Raw genomic sequence first — 12,684 nt, forward strand, 5'->3', positions numbered from 1 at the left:
AAAACCCAAAACAGAGGATCCTGCTATCAATTGCTTAATTCTAATAAATGCCTGTATTGCCTTATTTGTCCACTGTATATCATTTTTAGCTGCCATGGGAGTGTCATAGATTAGTGCAGTCAATGGCCCTACTTCCTCAGCATAGTTAGGGATCCAACTTCTACAAAAATTAGTCACACCTAAAAAGGACATCATCTCCCGCTTAGTTGTGGGCATAGGTGCCTCAAGAATTGCTTGTTTTCTTTTGTTCTCCAATTGTCTACCTGCCTGCGAAATTAAATAACCCAAGTGCTTTACTTGTGCTTTCCACAATTGTAACTTTTCTTTATTTACTTTATGTCCTTGCTCAGCTAAAAAACTAAGAAGGGCAAGGGTATCCTTTTTACAACTTTCCTGCGTGGGTGAGGCCAACAAAATATCATCTACATATAACAGAGCCTGGCTTCCCTGTGGGGGAACAAACTGAGCTAAATTCGCAGCCATTTCTTGTGCGAATATTGTCGGACTCTCACAATAACCCTGTGGCAATCTGGTGTAGGTGTATCTTTTACCTTGATAAGTGAATGCAAACCAAAATCTACTCTCCTTATGTAGTGGTATGGAGAAAAAAGCATTGCTTATATCTATGACAGAAAAATATCTGTACTGAGGTAGTAAATCATTAAGTAATGTATAGGAGTCAGGGACCACCGGTGCTCTTGGGATCACAGCCGAATTAACTGCTTGTAAATCCTGAACCTACCTCCATGACCCATTCAGTTTCTTTACAGGAAACAACGGAGTATTGCAGGGCGAATCTGGGCATTCAACAAGAATTCCTATCTGTTTTAGCTGCTCAATAACTGGCTTAGTTCCTTCCTCTGCTTGTTTACTTAGTGGGTATTGGTGCATCTGAGGTCTAAAACCTGACTTTGGAGTTATACAAACTTCACCTGCTGTTTTCATCAGTCCTACATCCCCTTTACCTTTTGACCATAAATCTTCATGTAAGGCACTTAACGCACTATCTTCCTCTTGAGTTAGGAGGATTTGTCATGCCATTTCTGTTTTGTCATCCCTGAGGTGCACACTTGGTTGTGCCCAAGTCACCCAATTTAATCTTTGTACCTGGATCTGTTGATCTTTCAATTGACTTTCGGACATTGTGTCCCAATTGGTTACCTTTTTCGCTAAATCTACCCAATGTGTCCCCACCGCTTTAGTAATTGAAATATGTGGGCTATAACCTGAGCGATATAAAGAACTCATTTCCTTGGTCAAAGTACAGGTCACTACTGTATTACCTTGCTTATCCCAAAACATATCATTCAAAATTATCCTTGCACATTTGTGCTTAAAGAATTCTTTTTCAAATTCATTATCCGGACCAGGGGCCTTTCTGTAGAACATTGTACAATGTAAGTGCGCCACAACCTGCGGTGACCCGCTCCTAGATTTACTTAAAGCTAGGTTGATCAAACCTGTATCAACCCTCCCCGACCCATTTGAAATCAAGTCCTGGCTATACCAGTAAAACAAGTCTTGTACTCCCTGTACCACCAAACCATCCGCTAACCTTTTCGCCTCAATGCCTTTAGGTGCAGGAATTGCCACTACTCCAAACAAATGCATCAAATCTCTTCCCAGCAAATTAACTGGACAAACATTCGATATAATTACCCTACACCTAACAGTTTGGTTTGTTTGCGGATCTGTGAACAATAGAGGATGAGACAGTGGTTACTTATAGATTTTCCCGTTTGCCGCTTTCACAAGGAAAAACTCATCTGTTTCGCAGTTCGGAGGCAGAACTGCTGGACCCAAAAGTGTACGCGATGCACCTGAATCACATAAAAACTCCATTCTCTGTCCCTCAACCAAAAACTCTTTCATGGGTTTTTGATCTAGATGCATAGCAATACCCAAATTTGCCAGGTTTATGACTTCACAGTCACAATCCCGCCCTTCCTTCTGAGTGTTCTGACATTCATCGCAGAGAGTGCTGCCTCATCATCATCACAATCATTCTCAGTTCCTTCTTCTCTACAATAATCACAATAATGAATTTGGTGCCTTCCTTTACTATCATATAGTCATGCAGAGCCCTTGTTCATAAGCTGTGGGGGGTGTTGCCACTCTTCACAGTCAGCAGCGAAGTGCCCACGTATACCGCATTTAAAACATTCTCCACGTTTTAACCTCCCCTCATATTCCTCTGAATGTCCACCTGGTTTATTTAACGTGTCCCATTTCGGGCCCCGATGTTTTTTTATGCCACCACTGTGCCCTTGCCCCCTTTGGTCCTGCACTAAGACTATACCACCATCATCCCCTACTGCTAACACTTGTACTTTCTTTTTCTTTTTTAAATTGAAATGTCGCTCAGCATGCCGTGCATATTCAAACAAAGGTTGCAGTCTACATGTTCTATGATCTACCATATGCTTAGTTATAAAACTACTTATCGGAGCCCTACAACCCTTAAGAAAAGCATTTTTCAATTGCTGTTCATACGGACTATCATTGGTCTGATCCTGCGGAATCATCATTCCACAATGGTTATTGAACACTTCTGTCAATCTTACAATATAGTGATCTACAGATTCATCATCATTTTGGATGCACTGATTTATTACTGTCCAGTCTGCTCTTGGATGCCACTTATCAGAAATTCTCTTTAACAGATCAGTGACTCGTGTGTCTAACACCCCAGAATTATGCTTTAATGTAGTGCCGTCATCTGCCTTACATGTCCAAGCACCACAAACTAAGTGCCAATCTGGACCCAGGATTTGTCGCACTACTTGTTCTACTTCTAAACCATTTAGATGATAACTTAAACACATACCAACTATGTCCTTAGAAAACTTTTGAAAATTAACCTTGGGATGAGGAATACCATCTGTAGCTCATTTTATATCCTCTCTAGCCCAGGGATGATAAACTAAAATAGTTGGCTCTTGTCCAACATCCCCTGCTTGTGGGTTTGCAACTTGTATTAAGGGAAGGGCTTCTGAGTAGTCAGAAAGTTTAATGGCCCAACGTCCTTGCCCTGCTGGTCCTGACCTTAACTGCATAGGTCGGTCTACCTGTTGCAAAGCAACCTTGGGTACTATGGGAATTTGCGGGTAAATTGGAGGGGTCACAACATTTCCTTGAGCAGCCAATAACCCACCCTGCTGTACAGATCCCACATCTTTAGACTGATATTGAGGAGGTTCCGCCGGTACGGCAGCAGCAACAATTTCCCCATACGGTGGCAGTTGCCTGCCTTTGTACTGCACAAAATGTATGCTCATCCTCCTTATCTAAAAATAAAGCTACTTTTCCACTTGGCAAAAGTGATCCCTTTTGATTTATTTTTTTCTTTTTCCTGGCACTGTTTTTCTTTTATAGCTCATTTATTTGCTTCTTCTAACCATTTTTGTGCTTGGGGAAATCCCAATTGTCTTTGTTTTTTAGTTCTAGTTCCTGCATCTCTTTTCAAATCTCTAACCAATTTTGCACAGGCATTCTTATTCAGTGTACCATCAAAATCATATCTCAACTTCCACTTATTCAAAAATTTAACATTATTTTTGTTTAAACCTTTCATATACTTAGCATCAACATTTAAACAGGCATCACTCTCAAACTTGCAGCAACTCGAACCCATGTTTCCCCTAGATTTCTTATTTTACTTTCCTTTTTTTTTTTTTTCTTTCTTCTTTCAATTATTTAGGACTGTATATTTTACAGGGCTTATTTTAAATAAAATGGGGCTATCTTAACATGTGATCCTAACAAAATAATCTTAACAAGTAATCCTACCCATCCTTAACTAAAACTAAAACCTTGTCGACAAGATTATATTAAATTAAAAGAAATTTATTTTCATCCTACCTGAACCAGATGAGACTCCATTTCCCCTTTTCATTCAGAAACCATCACTCAGATAGGGATCAGAGGGTGGCCGGTCTCTTTTCAATGACAAATCAGTCAGAGGGCTTCAGTTGAGGGAATCTTAAGATGAAAAACCCTCACCTGCACAGGTTTTTCGGTCTCTCTGTCGGTCTGATCCATATCTTCGTAGAGGTTTCCGGCTCGAAGGACCAAAATGTCAGAAGAAAAAATTCAAACGAGTCACATCTGCCTCAGGTGATGAATTTTGCTTTATTAGCAGTTAACCAGATTACACAGCATGTTGGCCAAGATGTCCGATCTGGACTGATCTGATCAACTTGTTTACTGACATCAACTTTTATACTGCAAGCAAAACAACTTTTTGTTACATTTCTGACCGTTGACAGTTGGCTATGAAAAACATATAGGATAAACATGTTTATCACAAATTACCTCAAACCCACAGCTAGTACAGAATGTTCAAGAAGTACAGAATGTTCAATTCAACAACGGTAGCTCAAATTTTCCAGGACACACAGTCTGCCCAAGTAAATTAACTCTTACTCGGCCGTGCGTCCTTATCCAGGCTTCACTAAGCTATAACCACATCTCTTTATTCTGAAATGCAGAAAACAGATATCATTCAGTTTCATAAGAAATGCTGCATTTTGTTCAGAGATGAGGCCCATCTTTGATAGGCATATCCCAACAAATAATATGTTCACTTTGCAAGAAGAGGAAAAAGACAAATAACAGTATGTTTTTAAAACTTTTTCTCTTAACAACAGCATAAGGAATATTAATGCTTTACTATATCAATTTTCCTATACCAAGTCAGCAGTCAGCTCACTTACACTAAAGGTATACCTTTCGTATCCCATTCAGATCACAAATTCAGACATATTAGTTTACAAATACCAAGAGAATGTTCACTTAGAAGTTAACTAACTAAACTAAATGGTTCATATCCTAAAGCTAGATATTTTAAGGAAATGCAAATATAAAATAAATGTTTTCTTATTCTCCTTTTCTCCTGCACTCCTATTTAATTTGATTTCCTTTCATTTACGTGTTCATTGGTAGGCACTACTAGGCTTGTAACCCAAATTCATACTATCCTCCCACAACACAGTCTGGTTAAGTGACTTGCCCAAAGTCACGCAATGGGCAAATAATGGCTAAGGGAATCCAACCCTGTACCACAGCTCATGGCTTTAACCCTGCTATACTCTTTATTTAGTTATGGATTTCATTACTGGTTATATAGTCTAGTGGGAGAGACCATTCTCAGCCATTACTTGAGCCATGGGCATAGTTAATTTTAGCATAGCTGTACAGTAGTTACAAATCAGGTTATATAGTCTGGTGGGAGAGACCATTCTCAGCCATTACTTGAGCCATGGGCATAGTTAATTTTAGCATAGCTGTACAGTAGTTAAGAATCAGGTTATATAGTCTGGTGGGAGAGACCATTCTCAGCCATTACTTGAGCCATGGGCATAGTTAATTTTAGTATAGCTGTACAGTAGTTACAAATCAGGTTATATAGTCTGGTGGGAGAAACCATTCTCAGCCATTACTTGAGCCGTGGGCATAGTTAATTTTAGCATAGCTGTACAGTAGTTACAAATCAGGTTATATAGTCTGGTGGGAGAGACCATTCTCAGCCATTACTTGAGCCATGGGCATAGTTAACTTTAGCATAGCTGTACAGTAGTTAAGAATCAGGTTATATAGTCTGGTGGGAGAGACCATTCTCAGCCATTACTTGAGCCATGGGCATAGTTAACTTTAGCATAGCTGTACAGTAGTTAAGAATAATTAGAGCTCATTTGTCTGCTTCCTTTATTTAGCCGGGCAGACAGACTGGACCAGCTGAATGCTATCCATCCACATTCTACTTACAAAAATGAAATGTTTTACAAATGTTGCAGAGTAAACATTCTGTCCAAGTACAATAGGTAAAACAACATTAATAAAACACGTTGGGTTGGATTGAAAAACATCTATTATTCAGCTCCATAAAGATGAAACAGCACACTTACACTAGCACAAAGCGGTCCAAACCTGATAAAAATGGAGTAGAAATGATACTGCATATTGGAGTCAAACTAATAAGGAAGTTTGCTAGCTAAAAGCCTATAGGTCATGTAATGACCGTTATGTAGTGATGCCGGTCACATGACCCAATGAGCTCAGATGTGTGCATGTAGCACGCTTGTGATGATGCACATTGACAAGCACATCAACACTCCACTATGAGGACAGGTAAGAATTCTGATAAGGGCTAAGCAGCAAAGTCCCTACTATTTTATTATTACTAAATGGGAAGGAAATGGGTGTATAGGACAGTCAGAAATGGGAAACAGCGCTAATTTCTATATCTAAATTATACAAAATTTTAATAGTGTATAAAACCAAAATAGGTCAAAATGTTGTGAACATTTTAACAAAGGGCTTGACAATAAATCTATCATCTGAAGGTATGAATGACCTTTTGTTGTCAGTTAAGCTAACATCAAACTTTCAGATATGGAAAATCTTCACATGGAAATTTTTACATAGAGCCTTTTATACACCATATAAAATAGTCAAATTTGACCCTACCCAAAAGCCCACATGCTGGAGATGTACTTTAAACTGCGAGGCAGATTGGATACATATATTTTATGATTGCATTAAAAAATTCAGGGAAGATATTAATAGATTTCTTCAAGCCATTTATAATGATAAATTTGTTCTAACAAAATCTTTAATTTTTTTGAATGTAGATGACTCAGTAACTATGAGTAAAAGTGATCAATATCTTTTATGGTCTATTCTGGCTGTAGCCAGAAAATGTATAACAAGAAAATGGAAATCCACTGTCTCTCCAAGTTATGAAGACTTCATATCTCTATTAAAGGAATCTGCACAAAAAGAAATAAAAGTCAAAGAAGAAAGAATTTTTCCCAGACGTTGGACAGAAAATCCTTGGAATAAAATCTTAATACTTATAGACACATTACAAAAGGATAGAATTTTTTCTACATGAAATTGAAATGTCATAAACTAAGATGGACTTATGTGAATATATGCCAGTAAAGATTATACTAGTTCTATGGGATTATTCCTCTTTATAACTTTATAGGTTAATCCTTTTCATTGGACCACCTGTAAATATTGTACATATTGTTATAGTTATTAACTATTTTCTTTTATTTTGAATTGTAATTTAAATTTACTGTATCATAATTTGTCTACAAACAAAAAAAATAAAAATTATTTAGCAAAAAAAAAAAAAAAGAAATGGGAAAGAGCAAGCAGAAGACACAGAAAGGCAAAGGGAAAGGAAAAATGGTATATGGGTAGTGAAACAAGGGTTTTTGCAGATGTGCCTATTTTTTATATTTTCAAGAAGGTACAAGGGAAAGGTGTGAAAAGGAAAGAGGGTATAAGGATGACACCAGCAGCAGGCAAATATATACACACTCACACACACACACACACACACACACACACACACACACACACACACACACACACACACACACACACACACGCACACGCTCACGACAGTGACAGACCAACAGGACAGGTACTTACAAAAAATCAGCAGGGAACACAAAGGAGAGACACAGACATACAAAAGGAGGACAATTATTGATGGACAGGATTGAGCTACATGGTGAGGAGTGAAGTGACACACAAGGTAAGGGAACACCATGATGGGGGATATGGTGGGGTAATGTCTGACTGCTATTATGCACCATGCTGCACCTAACTTCATGTTGGGTAACCATTTGAAATGTTGGGACACCCTAGACAAGTCCCAAAATAAGGAGACTAAAAGACAAAAATAATGGACTTACATATACCAAGTCTGAGATAGCCGTATCATGGAATATTCGCTTTTTTCCAAGGTATGGCAATTTTGGAATTGGTATATACATTTGTGGGGTGTGAGGGACTTGCACCCCTCTGCAAAAAAGAAGTTTCTGTATTTTTTTCCAGCTTGTCTGAAATTGGCATTTCAAATGTTGACATTTCAATAGCAAGACTGAGGTCAGTCATCTCTGAGACTGCCGTCATGGATGGACCCAGCCACTGTCAGCCTGCTGGTCAGTGCTACAGTGCTCTACAGCTCTTTCAGTCACACAAGGAAATGTTCCAGGCTGCCACCAATGAGAAGCCTACACTCCCCTCCCATGACAGACCATCAAAGGGGACTAGGGAGGCCTCCATGTCACCTCTGGCTGGATGACCTCTGTCACTCTGCAGAGTGACCAGCCTTAAGACAGCTAGATGGAGTCCTCCATGCCACCTCTGCCTGGATGGACCTAAACTACCCTATGGAGAGACTGGCCTTGAGAGTCAAGGGACCCAGCAGGAGATGATGAGGCAGGTAGGTGGTGTGGTGGCCACTGCTGTACCACTGCTGTACCACATCCAGTACTGTAGCAGAAAGTGAATAAAATATTAACATAAATCTAAAGATAATAATCAATGAACAAATAAATAATAAAAAGACTGTGATAAACAGAGGGAACCACAAAAGACATTATCACTGCTGCGTACTACACTAGTTAGCACAGTGAACATTTATTATCTATGCAATGGAAAAGAAAATACAATATAAATTAGAAGAGCAGTAACTGTGCCATAAGCACCCAGAGTACATGCTGTCTAACCAGTCCCTCAGTGAGTATGACATGTGGACAGTGCGTGAGTTGCAAAGAGTAACTACAGGGATGTGGAAGCTGGCCTGAACAACTTCTGAAACCTGAAATGTTCTGCCCAAAGGAGCTACCATCAGGAGCAGACATGGCGTACCAGGCGGTGCTCTGTATGGCACCATGGAAGCCAGCAGTGTAGTTAGGGTGGGGCAAAGGGGACAGCCACTCTGTGCTCAAGGTGTTAGGGAGTGCAGTTGGCAGATGATGATCGGCGGTAGTGGAATATTGCCATTCAAATGCCAGTATCGCATCTGCAGTCAGAGTTAGAGCACTTGAAATTCTATGGCTTCAGAGTTGTATGTGTGATGTTGAGAGTGAATGCAGCAAGCCCCTTGTTATAATTCTAGTAAGTGGTTTGATACAATTTCCAAAAAAGAGCATTTTTTTCACTCTTGTCATTACAAAGTCAGAAGTATTTTTTTATGATGGGAAATTAGTTAGGGAGCTGCTAGCAACAGCTCAAGAGGTAGCCCTGCCATATGGACACAGCTCAGAAGTCAAAATATCATACATTCCAGTCACAGGCACCTGGTGATATTAATGTGCATGATAAAGGACAACCACCATTAAATTTAGGGTCATAGGTGTACACTAGGCTAACAAACACTAGAGCCCTTATAATCCCAGCTGTGCAACCCAAACAGGACCTAAAGTTTGATTTATATAGCTGGTGATTTATTGACTGCCTTTGTCTGTCAGAGACACAGGAGCCTGACCATGGGTGAATTTCCGATTATTCATCCTTTGGACCAAGTTGCACTTAAAAAGGGATAAGAAAGAACTCTGCTTCACTTGGATCATGAGACTGTTCCACAGAAAGGAAATTCTCTGAGAAACATATCTGTCTTTCCAGCAAGTCCTATTTATATCGCAAGCAAAATTTAGATCTTTTAATCTACTAGTTCTGATGCTGTTTTGTTTTGTATGCCTGGCAAAGATGACATCTCAGAAGTCTGTATGATACTGAGTAAAGAGACAGGGCTTTGAGGCAGTCAGTGTAGGACATTGTGTTCACTTCCTGTATTCCTTTTATAAGGAACCTTTGTGGGTGTTCCATTTGCTGCTTGTGTCTGGTTAGGTACATGCTGAAGGGGGCATTGTACTCTATGATGGGTTTAATGAGGACCGAGTACAGTGGTATGATGACCTGTCTGGACCTATATGCCATGCCCTTGCTTATAAATTGAGCAACACAGAAGGATTTTCTTACTACCTTGGACACATGTTGGTCAAAGGTTAGATTACTATCTACATCATTTCCCAGATCCCTAACTAGTGAATTAACTTTTAAGGGTGTTTTATTGATGACAAATTTAAACAGGGTGGTAGTCTTCCCAAAAGGCACTAAAATGCATTTCTTGGTATTGAGTTTTAAGCCATGGTTTTAGCACCTAGTGTGTGTCTGTATTTGACCTTCCTGAACAGTGTTCTCATCTTGGGGGTATTCACTGACTGCTGCCAGTCTGCAATAATCTGTGTTCTTGGTCAGCCAAAGACCTTTGACATCTGAAAAGTAGATGCCAAAGAGGAGTATGCCCAGCATAGAGCTTTTGGGGACTCTGCTGGAGACCAAACTCTTTCTGGAGGTGGCCTCACCACTTCTAACCTCATGGGTCCTATTAGTGAGCCAGCTACCTATCCAGCATGTTATAAAGGTGTTTATACCTAATTCTATAAGTTTGTTGACAATGTATGAGTGAGGTACTCTATCAAATGCTTTAGCCAGATCTTGGTAGGCAAGATGCACCATTTCCCCTCATCTATTGCTTTAATGACCTATTCAAAGAAGTCCACCTGATTCAGTAAACCTGACCTTCCTTTGGCAAAGCAAAATTGATGGATCCAGTGTCTGGAGGTCTTCTATTACCTTGTTGATAATTTCCATGATAATTCTTTCAATGGCTTTGCAAATAAGACTAGTCAGACTAATGGGTTTATAGTTTTCAGGATGTCTTGAAAGTTCTACATTTTGAAAGGGGATGACTGTGCCAGAACTCCATTCGAGTGGCACAAAGCCCATTTTGAGACTACAGCTAAATAATGACTCTAAGGGTCCAGATATTTTATATTTAATACTATTCAGAAGGCATCCTGGGATGTTATCAGGGCCTATTCAGGCCATTCTCTTGGCTTTATTGAGTGCAGCCAGTTCATGCTCCCTATTTATAGTTGGAGGGGTTAGGTTTGAAGGTATTTTTGAGTGGAGAGGGGGGTAAAGTCAGAACTGCATTTGCCCACTAACAGGTTTGCTATATTAGCAAGCTTAGTGAATGTGGCACCATTAAACACCAGTTCAGCACATTCTTGTGTGCTGCCTTTGAGGCTTCTGACAAGGCTGTTGAAGGCCTATGTTTATCTTTCACCTGGCTATCTTAACCTCAAAGTTGGCTTTGCTTGACTTAACAAGCCCTCTTAGTTGCCTATTTAATGAGAGTGTTTCTATCTTTATGGGAGTTACACTTCCTGATTTTTGCCATATATTTTCCTTTTGCTGTATATCCTGTTTAAATTGGGATGTTACCAAGGTGGTTTCTAAGGATAGTCCTGGGCTTACTTGTGGTAGTTAAAGCAGTCTTCCTGCAGCCATTGACATGGTTATGCAGAGTTTCTGAGAATAATTCAGCATAGGCTGCTGTGTTCTTTGTGTTTGGAGGGGCATTACATTTTGGCAAGCCATCACTTAATAAAAGGTAATTTGCTTTGGAATAGTTCCTAACTGTTACTCATTTTAATTGGAATACAGAACTGACTTTTGATGTCAAAAGAGACAGCTTTATGGTTGGACCTTACTAGACAGTATGAAACATGGGGGGAGTGCAGCATTTTCCCATATTTGTAAGCATGAGGTCCAGTATGTTTGATCCTCTAGTGGGCGTATTCACTATTTGGGCAAGGGTGCTTGTATTTATGAAGTCCAGGAATCTCTGTACCTCTATATTTGAGATTATATAGGATTCCCAGTCTATAGAGGGGTAATTAATATCTCCCATGAGCAGGGTGTTAGGTTAGATGTACTTGTCTCCAGTAGGTCCATTGTAAGCTTCTTGGGACATGGAATGTGACCTATAGATGGCTAGGATATGGTACAGAATTTTGTCTATGCTGATCTGTACATGGAGGATCTCCAGCATGTCATCCTGTCTGACCACCCTAGAGGTATGCTTGTTATTGATGTATATTGAGACACCTCCTCCTTTAGCCCTTGTTTGTGCAGGTACTGGTATAAAAGTGTGGAAGGCAGTGAAATCCTGCACTGCTGGGGTACTCTCTGCCACCTTAAACCAAGTTTCAGTAACTGCACAAATGTCTATATGCTCAAGTGAGAGAAGGGCTTGGAGGGAGTATATTTTTTTGTTTGGGTTCTTGGCACTAGGCAGTACCACCATAAGATTCAGTTGAGTTGAGTTTGCTATGTCAGTAGGTTTGTCAATTTGGCATTGCCTAAAATAGGCACTATGAGAGGGTGTGATAATGTGAGGTATTGCCAGTTCTGCCAGAAGTAGGGCAGTGGATGTGTAACATATGCCAGCATAGCTAGGTGGAGTTTTGTAAAAAATTATATGTCATTTATATATCAAGATGATTTTTACAGATGCTTGTGTTGAAAAGCTGTTTGTAAAGCTGCTTATGTTAGAAATGTAGGAAAACAAACTTGCGGACTGCAGAACCAAATGAACAGCCAAAAAAGTCCAAACACAAGTGTGGATAATAGCCACTCGAAACTGCAAACTCAAGTAGTAAATCCACACGGAGATGCACGGGTAAACCAAGGGAACCAACTTTATTACTGAACTTAGAGTTAAGCACTTTTCATCCCACTATGTTGTGGGACTTCTTCAGACAAACAAGAACAAACTGCTGAAAGCATTTAAATAACCAAATTGGCGCCAAACATGAGCGCCATATCCCAGCAACAATAAACAATAGTCAAGCGTTGCACCATGTACTAATGTTATGACCTAATATAATATGCTAAAACTACTAAATATAAAAAATAAAATATGTATATATGTAGTAAACTTAATAACACAGAAATAATATGTCTATATACAAATAACTATAAATAAAACCAATGTAACTATATTGTTCTAATACGAACACATACAAA

This window comes from Protopterus annectens, chromosome 10.part0, assembly GCF_019279795.1.
Source record: "Protopterus annectens isolate FY-2018-M chromosome 10.part0, PAN1.0, whole genome shotgun sequence".
Taxonomy (NCBI): domain Eukaryota; kingdom Metazoa; phylum Chordata; order Ceratodontiformes; family Protopteridae; genus Protopterus; species Protopterus annectens.